Source organism: Eulemur rufifrons, unplaced genomic scaffold (assembly GCF_041146395.1).
Source record: "Eulemur rufifrons isolate Redbay unplaced genomic scaffold, OSU_ERuf_1 scaffold_105, whole genome shotgun sequence".
Taxonomy (NCBI): domain Eukaryota; kingdom Metazoa; phylum Chordata; class Mammalia; order Primates; family Lemuridae; genus Eulemur; species Eulemur rufifrons.
The window spans coordinates 580,127-592,500 of NW_027182887.1; the positions used below are offsets into that span (position 1 = coordinate 580,127).

Here is a 12,374-nt window from a genome sequence, read left to right on the forward strand (position 1 = left end):
TGGTTTGTGTCAAATGGTTGGGAGCTGGTATTTCTCTTTGGGGATGAGCTTTCCATTTGATTCTTTTTGCTCTCCGTGTTTTTTCACTGGGTCCTTCCCATCTAGATTTGTCGATGGATCTTTACTTATAGGTTTAGTCTGGTTAACAGGACTCTTTGTGCTCTATTCTTAGGCTGTGAAACAGTCTAGGTATGTTGCTTCTTTTGGCAAGAGGGGGAGACTGTTGTGTATTGTTTAGAGATTTTTCTGTTTCCGTTGGGGGACTGCTTCCGATGGGTCCAATCCTAGAGGATTGGAGTGATCCAGGACCGCTTTGGTGAGTTAGGACACTGTGTTGTGGTCTTTCAGAAGGCAGGCAGGGTCCACACTAATAGTAGACCGAAATTCTCTTTGTTTGTTTGTTTGTTTGTTTCCCTTTGGTTCTTCCTCTATAGGGGAGGTTTCTGACTCTATCTGCCGGCAAGATACTAGCTATGGGGAGAGGACGGTGACTTTGCTTGCTCAGCGCCCCAGTTGCTGTAGCTCCCACGCGCAAAAGTCTGTCTTGGCCCAATGTCCCCAGGGATCAGGTTCCACACTCTCGCTTCTGGAGAAGTATTCAGTGTTTACACTTGGGCAGGGATCCTATATAAGGTCCGTGGACCAGGGGAGAGGGCCGTCCGGGGAGCCTCTTGGTACCCTATTGCTCCGCAGTGACTTGGCTGTGGGCCCTAGAGTGGCAATTGCGTGCCCGCAGATCTCCGGCCCTGGGGGTGACTACTCAGGATCCGGTATGTACCAGAGCCAGGGACCTGGCCCGTTCCGAAGCTCACCGTGGGTCCCCAGTTAGAAGGCGAAAAGAGAGGAGAAAGAGAAGAGAAAAAAAAAAAAAGAAAAAAGAAAAGGAAAGAAAGGAAAGAAAGAGGAGAAAACGAAAGAGAAAAGAAAAAAAAGAAAAAGAAAAAAAAGAAAAAAAGAAAAAAAAAAAAGAAAAAAGAAAAGAAACGCAAAAAGCCAAACCAAAAAACACCAAAAACGCCAAAAATATGGAACGCTTCACGAATTTGCGTGTCATCCTTGCGCAGGGGCCATGCTAATCTTCTCTGTATCGTTCCAATTTTAGTATATGTGCTGCCGAAGCGAGCACCCCTAACCCTAATTCTAAACCGCTAACCCTAACCGTAACCCTACCTACAACCCTAACACTGACAGTAACCCTTACTTCTAACCCCAACGCTATGCCTAACAAAAACCCTAACCCTTGACCCTAACCCTTCACCCTAACACCTAAGCCTTACCCTAACCCTTAACCCTAATCCTAATCCTAACCATTAAACCTAACCCTAGCTCTTAAAGCTAACCCTAAACCTTACCCTCACGACTAGACCTAACCCTGACACTAACCTAACACCTGACCTTAACCAGACCCCTAAATCTAACCCTGAACCCTATCCCTAACCCTAGCAGTAAACTTTAACCCTAAACCTAAGCCCAACCCGTAACCCTAATCCTATCCTTTTACCCTAAACCTAACCCCTATACCTCACCCTAACTCTAACCCCAATCCTAATTCTAAACATACCCCTTCAGAAAACACTAACTCCTAACAGCTAACCCTAACACTAACCAAAAACCCTAATCACTAATCCCTAACCCTAACGCTTAACCTTTACCCTAACGGTTAACCCTCACCCCAAATCTTAACACTGACCCTAACCTTAACCTTTAACTCTAAGCCTAACCCTTAACCCTACAGTAAGGAAGACCCTTAATGCTTATGGTATCCCTTATCCCTAACCCTAACACTACAGCTAAAAATAACCCTAACCTTTGATCCTTAAACCTAACCCCTAACACTTACTTTAACCCCAAACCCTAACCCTAATCCTAAGCATTAAACCTAATCCTATCTCTTAACCCTAACGCTAGCCCTTACCCTAACGCCTAGATCTAACCCTAAATCTAACCTACCGCCTAATCCTAACCTTAAGCCCTAATGCTAACTCTAACACTGAACCCTAAACCTACCCGTAACCCTTAACACTAACCCTATCTGTCAACCTTAACCCTGACCCTAACCATTACCCGCACCAAAGCATTTAACCCTGAACCTACCCCTAATCCTTAATGATAACCCTAACACTAAACCCTAACCCTAAGCCCAACACTTATTCCTAATCCTATCCCTTAACCCTAACCATAATGCTAACCCCTAAACGTAACCCTCACCGTGACCAGTAAACCTAACCCTAACCTCTAACACAAACCATAGCACATAACTCTAACCCTAAAACGAGCCCTAAACCTAACCCTAACCCCTAACTCTTAAGCTTAACCCTAAGCGTTAACTCTCACGCTAACCTTTAATCCTAACCCTAATCCTAATCTTCAACCCTAAACCTAACACTTAACCCTAACCCTGTACCAAACCCTAACCCCTCATCTTAACCCTAACCGTAAACCTCAACCCTAAAAAAAAGTGTAACCGTTAAACCTAAGAGTAACCTTTACCCTAACCCTAAGCCCTAACCCTAAGCCCTCACCCTAACACTAAACTTCATCCTTAACCCTAACCAGAATCCTAACCCTAAATCTAATTCTCAGACTTCTTGCTTTCTTAGAGTTTAGAAAGCCTGCAATCCTCCCATGCCATGCGTGAAAGGAGGCTCTACCACTGTGTCCTGCATGAAACCCACGGGCCCATACCCAGAGTATGATAGAGTGGGTTCCCGGGTACAATCCCAGCCCCCTAAACTCCCCCCGCCCGCCTAATGCAGACAGGGCCCGTGCGCTAAGCATAAACAATACCTTTACCAGATAACCCTAACCCTGAACATAACACCCAACCCTGTTCCTATTTCTCCCCTTAACACGTAAACCTCACCGTGCGCCTAACTTTAACCTCTTATCCTAACGTTAATGCATAACCCATTTCCTGAGAACAACCCCTATCCCATAATTCTAACCCTATCTCCTAGTCATCACTGTGACACCTAATCCCTAACCCTAATTCTAAACCGCTAACCCTAACCGTAACCCTACCTACAACCCTAACACTGACAGTAACCCTTACTTCTAACCCCAACGCAATGCCTAACAAAAACCCTAACCCTTGACCCTAACCCTTCACCCTCACCCCTAAGCCTTACCCTAACCCTTAACCCTAATCCTAATCCTAACCACTAAATCTAACCCTAGGTCTTAAAGCTAACCCTAAACCTTACCCTCACGACTAGACCTAACCCTGACACTAACCTAACACCTAACCCTAACCAGAACCCCTAAAGCTAACCCTGAACCCTATCCCTAACCCTAGCAGTGAACTTTAACCCTAAACCTAAGCCCAACCCGTAACCCTAATCCTATCCTTTTACCCTAAAACTAACCCCTAAACCTAACCCCTATACCTCACCCTAACTCTAACCCCAATCCTAATTCTAACCATACCCCTTCAGAAAACAGTAACTCCTAACCGCTAACCCTAACACTAACCAAAAACCCTAATCACTAATCCCTAACCCTAACACTTAACCTTTACCCTAACCGTTAACCCTCACCCTAAATCTTAACACTGACCCTAACCTTAACCTTTAACTCTAAGCCTAACCCTTAACCCTACAGTAAGGAAGACCCTTAATGCTAATGGGATCCCTTATCCCTAACCCTAACACTACAGCTAAAAATAACCCTAGCCTTGGATCCTTAAACCTAACCCCTAACACTTAATTTAACCCCAAACCCTAACCCTAATCCTAAGCATTAAACCTAACCCTATCTCTTAACCCTAACGCTAGCCCTTACCCTAACGCCTAGATCTAACCCTAAATTGAACCTACCGCCTAATCCTAACCTTAAGCCCTAATGCTAACTCTAACCCTGAACCCTAAACCTACCCGTAACCCTTAACACTAACCCTATCCGTGAACCTTAACCCTGACGCTAACCATTACCCGCACCCAAGCATTTAACCCTGACCCTAACCCTAATCCTTAATGCTAACCCTAAGACTAAACCCTAACCCTAAGCCCAACACTTAACCCTAATCCTATCCCTTAACCCTAACCCTAACCCTAATGCTAACCCCTAAACGTAACCCTAACCGTCTCCAGTAAACCTAACCCTAACCGCTAACACAAACCATAGCACATAACTCTAACCCTAAAACTAACACTAACCCTAAACCTAACCCTAAACCCTAACTCTTAACCTTAACCCTAAGCGTTAACTCTCACGCTAACCTTTAATCCTAACCCTAATCCTATCTTCAACACTAAACCTAATACTTAACTCTAACGCTGTACCAAACCCTAAACCCTCATCTTAACCCTAACCATAAACCTCAACCCTAAACCACAGTGGAACCGTTAAACCTAAGAGTAACCTTTAGCCCTAACCCTAATCCCTAACCCTAAGCCCTCACCCTAACACTAAACTTCATCCTTAACCCTAACCATAATCCTAACCCTAAATCTAATTCTCAGACTTCTTGCTTTCTTAGAGTTTAGAAAGCCTGCAATCCACCCATGCCATGCGTGAAAGGAGGCTCTACCACTGTGTCCTGCATGAAACCCACGGGCCCATACCCAGAGTATGATAGAATGGGTTCCCGGGTACAATCCCAGCCCCCTAAACTCCCCCCGCACGCCTAATGCACACAGGGCCCGTGCACTAAGCATAAACAATACCTTTAACAGATAACCCTAACCCTGAACATAACACCCAACCCTGTTCCTATTTCTCCCCTTAACACGTAAACCTCACCGTGCGCCTAACTTTAACCTCTTATCCTAACGTTAATGCATAACCCATTTCTTGAGAACAACCCCTATCCCATAATTCTAACCCTATCTCCTAGTCATCACTGTGACACCTAATCCCTAACCCTAATTCTAAACCGCTAACCCTAACCGTAACCCTACCTACAACCCTAACACTGACAGTAACCCTTACTTCTAACCCCAACGCTATGCCTAACAAAAACCCTAACCCTTGACCCTAACCCTTCACCCTAACCCCTAAACCTTACCCTAACCCTTAACCCTAATCCTAATCCTAACCATTAAACCTAACCCTAGCTCTTAAAGCTAACCCTAAACCTTACCCTCACGACTAGACCTAACCCTGACACTAACCTAACACCTAACCCTAACCAGAACCCCTAAAGCTAACCCTGAACCCATCCCTAACCCTAGCAGTAAACTTTAACCCTAAACCTAAGCCCAACCCGTAACCCTAATCCTATCCTTTTACCCCAAAACTAACCCCTAAACCTAACCCCTATACCTCACCCTAACTTTAACCCCAATCCTAATTCTAACCATACCCCTTCAGAAAACACTAACTCCTAACCGCTAACCCTAACACTAACCAAAATCCCTAATCACTAATCAGTAACCCTAATGCTTAACCTTTACCCTAACTGTTAACCCTCACCCTAAATCTTAACACTGACCCTAACCTTAACCTTTAACTCTAAGCCTAACCCTTAACCCTACAGTAAGGAAGACCCTTAATGCTAATGGGATCCCTTATCCCTAACCTAACACTACAGCTAAAAATAACCCTAACCTTTGATCCTTAAACCTAACCCCTAACACTTACTTTAACCCCAAACCCTAACCCTAATCCTAAGCATTAAACCTAACCCTATCTCTTAACCCTAACGCTAGCCCTTACCCTAACGCCTAGATCTAACCCTAAGTCTAACCTACCGCCTAATCCTAACCTTAAGCCCTAATGCTAACTCTAACCCTGAACCCTAAACCTACCCGTAACCCTTAACACTAACCCTATCCGTGAACCTTAACCCTGACCCTAACCATTACCCGCACCCAAGCATTTAACCCTGACCCTAACCCTAATCCTTAATGCTAACCCTAACACTAAACCCTAACCCTAAGCCCAACACTTATCCCTAATCCTATCCCTTAACCCTAACCCTAACCCTAATGCTACCCCCTAAACGTAACCCTAACCGTGACAAGTAAACCTAACCCTAACCTCTAACACAAAGCGTAGCACATAACTCTAACCCTAAAACTAACACTAACCCTAAACCTAACCCTAAACCCTAACTCTTAACCTTAACCCTAAGCGTTAACTCTCACGCTAACCTTTAATCCTAACCCTAATCCTAATCTTCAACCCTAAACCTAACACTTAACCCTAACCCTGTACCAAACCCTAACCCCTCATCTTAACCCTAACGGTAAACCTCAACCCTATACCAAAGTGTAACCATTAAACCTAAGAGTAACCTTTAACCCTAACCCTAATCCGTAACCCTAGAGCCCTCACCCTAACACTAAACTTCATCCTTAACCCTAACCATAATCCTAACCCTAAATCTAATTCTCAGACTTCTTGCTTTCTTAGAGTTTAGAAAGCCTGCAATCCTCCCATGCCATGCGTGAAAGGAGGCTCTACCTCTGCGTCCTGCATGAAACCCACGGGCTCATACCCAGAGTATGAGAGAGTGGGTTCCCGGGTACAATCCCAGCCCCCTAAACTCCCCCCGCCCGCCCAATGCAGACAGGGCCCGTGCGCTAAGCATAAACAATACCTTTAACAGATAACCCTAACCCTGAACATAACACCCAACCCTGTTCCTATTTCTCCCCTTAACACGTAAACCTCACCGTGCGCCTAACTTTAACCTCTTATCCTAACGTTAATGCATAACCCATTTCCTGAGAACAACCCCTATCCCATAATTCTAACCCTATCTCCTAGTAATCACTGTGACACCTAATCCCTAACCCTAATTCTAAACCGCTAACCCTAACCGTAACCCTACCTACAACCCTAACACTGACAGTAACCCTTACTTCTAACCCCAACGCAATGCCTAACAAAAACCCTAACCCTTGACCCTAACCCTTCACCCTCACCCCTAAGCCTTACCCTAACCCTTAACCCTAATCCTAATCCTAACCACTAAATCTAACCCTAGCTCTTAAAGCTAACCCTAAACCTTACCCTCACGACTAGACCTAACCCTGACACTAACCTAACACCTAACCCTAACCAGAACCCCTAAAGCTAACCCTGAACCCTATCCCTAACCCTAGCAGTGAACTTTAACCCTAAACCTAAGCCCAACCCGTAACCCTAATCCTATCCTTTTACCCTAAAACTAACCCCTAAACCTAACCCCTATACCTCACCCTAACTCTAACCCCAATCCTAATTCTAACCATACCCCTTGAGAAAACAGTAACTCCTAACCGCTAACCCTAACACTAACCAAAAACCCTAATCACTAATCCCTAACCCTAACACTTAACCTTTACCCTAACCGTTAACCCTCACCCTAAATCTTAACACTGACCCTAACCTTCACCTTTAACTCTAAGCCTAACCCTTAACCCTACAGTAAGGAAGACCCTTAATGCTAATGGGATCCCTTATCCCTAACCCTAACACTACAGCTAAAAATAACCCTAGCCTTGGATCCTTAAACCTAACCCCTAACACTTACTTTAACCCCAAACCCTAACCCTAATCCTAAGCATTAAACCTAACCCTATCTCTTAACCCTAACGCTAGCCCTTACCCTAACGCCTAGATCTAACCCTAAATCGAACCTACCACCTAATCCTAACCTTAAGCCCTAATGCTAACTCTAACCCTGAACCCTAAACCTACCCGTAACCCTTAACACTAACCCTATCCGTGAACCTTAACCCTGACGCTAACCATTACCCGCACCCAAGCATTTAACCCTGACCCTAAACCTAATCCTTAATGCTAACCCTAAGACTAAACCCTAACCCTAAGCCCAACACTTAACCCTAATCCTATCCCTTAACCCTAACCCTAACCCTAATGCTAACCCCTAAACGTAACCCTAACCGTCTCCAGTAAACCTAACCCTAACCGCTAACACAAACCATAGCACATAACTCTAACCCTAAAACTAACACTAACCCTAAACCTAACCCTAAACCCTAACTCTTAACCTTAACCCTAAGCGTTAACTCTCACGCTAACCTTTAATCCTAACCCTAATCCTATCTTCAACACTAAACCTAATACTTAACTCTAACGCTGTACCAAACCCTAACCCCTCATCTTAACCCTAACCATAAACCTCAACCCTAAACCACAGTGGAACCGTTAAACCTAAGAGTAACCTTTAGCCCTAACCCTAATCCCTAACCCTAAGCCCTCACCCTAACACTAAACTTCATCCTTAACCCTAACCATAATCCAAACCCTAAATCTAATTCTCAGACTTGTTGCTTTCTTAGAGTTTAGAAAGCCTGCAATCCTCCCATGCCATGCGTGAAAGGAGGCTCTACCACTGTGTCCTGCATGAAACCCACGGGCCCATACCCAGAGTATGATAGAGTGGGTTCCCGGGTACAATCCCAGCCCCCTAAACTCCCCCCGCACGCCTAATGCACACAGGGCCCGTGCGCTAAGCATAAACAATACCTTTAACAGATAACCCTAACCCTGAACATAACACCCAACCCTGTTCCTATTTCTCCCCTTAACACGTAAACCTCACCGTGCGCCTAACTTTAACCTCTTATCCTAACGTTAATGCATAACCCATTTCTTGAGAACAACCCCTATCCCATAATTCTAACCCTATCTCCTAGTCATCACTGTGACACCTAATCCCTAACCCTAATTCTAAACCGCTAACCCTAACCCTAACCCTACCTACAACCCTAACACTGACAGTAACCCTTACTTCTAACCCCAACGCTATGCCTAACAAAAACCCTAACCCTTGACCCTAACCCTTCACCCTAACCCCTAAACCTTACCCTAACCCTTAACCCTAATCCTAATCCTAACCATTAAACCTAACCCTAGCTCTTAAAGCTAACCCTAAACCTTACCCTCACGACTAGACCTAACCCTGACACTAACCTAACACCTAACCCTAACCAGAACCCCTAAAGCTAACCCTGAACCCATCCCTAACCCTAGCAGTAAACTTTAACCCTAAACCTAAGCCCAACCCGTAACCCTAATCCTATCCTTTTACCCCAAAACTAACCCCTAAACCTAACCCCTATACCTCACCCTAACTCTAACCCCAATCCTAATTCTAACCATACCCCTTCAGAAAACACTAACTCCTAACCGCTAACCCTAACACTAACCAAAATCCCTAATCACTAATCCCTAACCCTAATGCTTAACCTTTACCCTAACTGTTAACCCTCACCCTAAATCTTAACACTGACCCTAACCTTAACCTTTAACTCTAAGCCTAACCCTTAACCCTACAGTAAGGAAGACCCTTAATGCTAATGGGATCCCTTATCCCTAACCCTAACACTACAGCTAAAAATAACCCTAACCTTTGATCCTTAAACCTAACCCCTAACACTTACTTTAACCCCAAACCCTAACCCTAATCCTAAGCATTAAACCTAACCCTATCTCTTAACCCTAACGCTAGCCCTTACCCTAACGCCTAGATCTAACCCTAAATCTAACCTACCGCCTAATCCTAACCTTAAGCCCTAATGCTAACTCTAACCCTGAACCCTAAACCTACCCGTAACCCTTAACACTAACCCTATCCGTGAACCTTAACCCTGACCCTAACCATTACCCGCACCCAAGCATTTAACCCTGACCCTAACCCTAATCCTTAATGCTAACCCTAACACTAAACCCTAATCCTAAGCCCAACACTTATCCCTAATCCTATCCCTTAACCCTAACCCTAACCCTAATGCTACCCCCTAAACGTAACCCTAACCGTGACAAGTAAACCTAACCCTAACCTCTAACACAAAGCGTAGCACATAACTCTAACCCTAAAACTAACACTAACCCTAAACCTAACCCTAAACCCTAACTCTTAACCTTAACCCTAAGCGTTAACTCTCACGCTAACCTTTAATCCTAACCCTAATCCTAATCTTCAACCCTAAACCTAACACTTAACCCTAACCCTGTACCAAACCCTAACCCCTCATCTTAACCCTAACGGTAAACCTCAACCCTATACCAAAGTGTAACCATTAAACCTAAGAGTAACCTTTAACCCTAACCCTAATCCGTAACCCTAAGCCCTCACCCTAACACTAAACTTCATCCTTAACCCTAACCATAATCCTAACCCTAAATCTAATTCTCAGACTTCTTGCTTTCTTAGAGTTTAGAAAGCCTGCAATCCTCCCATGCCATGCGTGAAAGGAGGCTCTACCTCTGCGTCCTGCATGAAACCCACTGGCTCATACCCAGAGTATGAGAGAGTGGGTTCCCGGGTACAATCCCAGCCCCCTAAACTCCCCCCGCCCGCCCAATGCAGACAGGGCCCGTGCGCTAAGCATAAACAATACCTTTAACAGATAACCCTAACCCTGAACATAACACCCAACCCTGTTCCTATTTCTCCCCTTAACACGTAAACCTCACCGTGCGCCTAACTTTAACCTCTTATCCTAACGTTAATGCATAACCCATTTCCTGAGAGCAACCCCTATCCCATAATTCTAACCCTATCTCCTAGTCATCACTGTGACACCTAATCCCTAACCCTAATTCTAAACCGCTAACCCTAACCGTAACCCTACCTACAACCCTGACACTGACAGTAACCCTTACTTCTAACCCCAACGCTATGCCTAACAAAAACCCTAACCCTTCACCCTAACCCCTAAGCCTTACCCTAACCCTTAACCCTAATCCTAATCCTAACCATTAAACCTAACCCTAGCTCTTAAAGCTAACCCTAAACCTTACCCTCACGACTAGACCTAACGCTGACACTAACCTAAAACCTAACCCTAACCAGAACCCCTAAAGCTAACCCTGAACCCTATCCCTAACCCTAGTAGTAAACTTTAACCCTAAACCTAAGCCCAACCCGTAACCCTAATCCTATCCTTTTACCCTAAAACTAACCCCTAAACCTAACCCCTATACCTCACCCTAACTCTAACCCCAATCCTAATTCTAACCATACCCCTTCAGAAAACAGTAACTCCTAACCGCTAACCCTAACACTAACCAAAAACCCTAATCACTAATCCCTAACCCTAACGCTTAACCTTTACCCTAACCGTTAACCCTCACCCTAAATCTTAACACTGACCCTAACCTGAACCTTTAACTCTAAGCCTAACCCTTAACCCTACAGTAAGGAAGACCCTTAATGCTAATGGGATCCCTTATCCCTAACCCTAACACTACAGCTAAAAATAACCCTAACCTTGAATCCTTAAACCTAACCCCTAACACTTACTTTAACCCCAAACCCTAACCCTAATCCTAAGCATTAAACCTAACCCTGTATCTTAACCCTAACGATAGCCCTTACCCGAACGCCTAGATCTAACCCTAAATCGAACCTACCGCCTAATCCTAACCTTAAGCCCTAATGCTAACTCTAACCCTGAACCCTAAACCTACCCGTAACCCTTAACACTAACCCTGTCCGTGAACCTTAACCCTGACCCTAACCATTACCCGCACCCAGGCATTTAACCCTGACCCTACCCCTAGTCCTTAATGATAACCCTAACACTAAACCCTAACCCTAAGGCCAACACTTAACCGTAATCCTATCCCTTAAACCTAACCCTAACCCTAACCCTAATGCTAACCCCTAAACGTAACCCTAACCGTGAACAGTAAACCTAACCCTACCTCTAACACAAACCATAGCACATAACTCTAACCCTAAAATGAACCCTAACCCTAAACCTAACCCTAAACCCTAACACTTAACCTTAACCCTAAGCGTTAACTCTCACGCTATCCTATAATCCTAACCCTAATCCTAATCTTCAACCCTAAACCTTACACTTAACCCTAACCCTGTACCAAACCCTAACCCCTCATCTTAACCCTAACCGTAAACCTCAACCCTAAACCAAAGTGTAACCGTTAAACCTAAGACTAACCTTTAACTCTAACCCTAATCCCTAACCCTAAGCCCTCACCCTAACACTAAACTTCATCCTTAACCCTAACCATAATCCTAACCCTAAATCTAATTCTCAGACTTCTTGCTTTCTTAGAGTTTAGAAAGCCTGCAATCCTCCCATGCCATGCGTGAAAGGAGGCTCTACCACTGTGTCCTGTATGAAACCCACGGACCCATACCCAGAGTATGATAGAGTGGGTTCCCGGGTACAATCCTAGCCCCCAAAACTCCCCCCCGCCCGCCTAATGCAGACAGGGCCCGTGCGCTAAGCATAAACAATACCTTTAACAGATAACCCTAACCCTGAACATAACACCCAACCCTGTTGCTATTTCTCCCCTTAACACGTAAACTTCACCGTGCGCCTAACTTTAACCTCTTATCCTAACGTTAATGCATAACCCATTTCCTGACAACAACCCCTATCCCATAATTCTAACCCTATCTCCTAGTCATCACTGTGACACCTAATCCCTAACCCTAATTCCAA

The 12,374-nt window shown here is 44.7% G+C and overlaps 1 non-coding gene across 1 annotated transcript; it reads right to left on the reverse strand.

Annotated features, from left to right (window-relative positions):
* Window positions 1–1,019: 1,019 nt before the first annotated feature.
* Window positions 1,020–1,126, reverse strand: LOC138379619 (U6 spliceosomal RNA). Its single transcript, XR_011232256.1, has one exon. It is a non-coding gene; the product is annotated as a U6 spliceosomal RNA (small nuclear RNA).
* Between the last annotated feature and the right edge of the window lie 11,248 nt (window positions 1,127–12,374).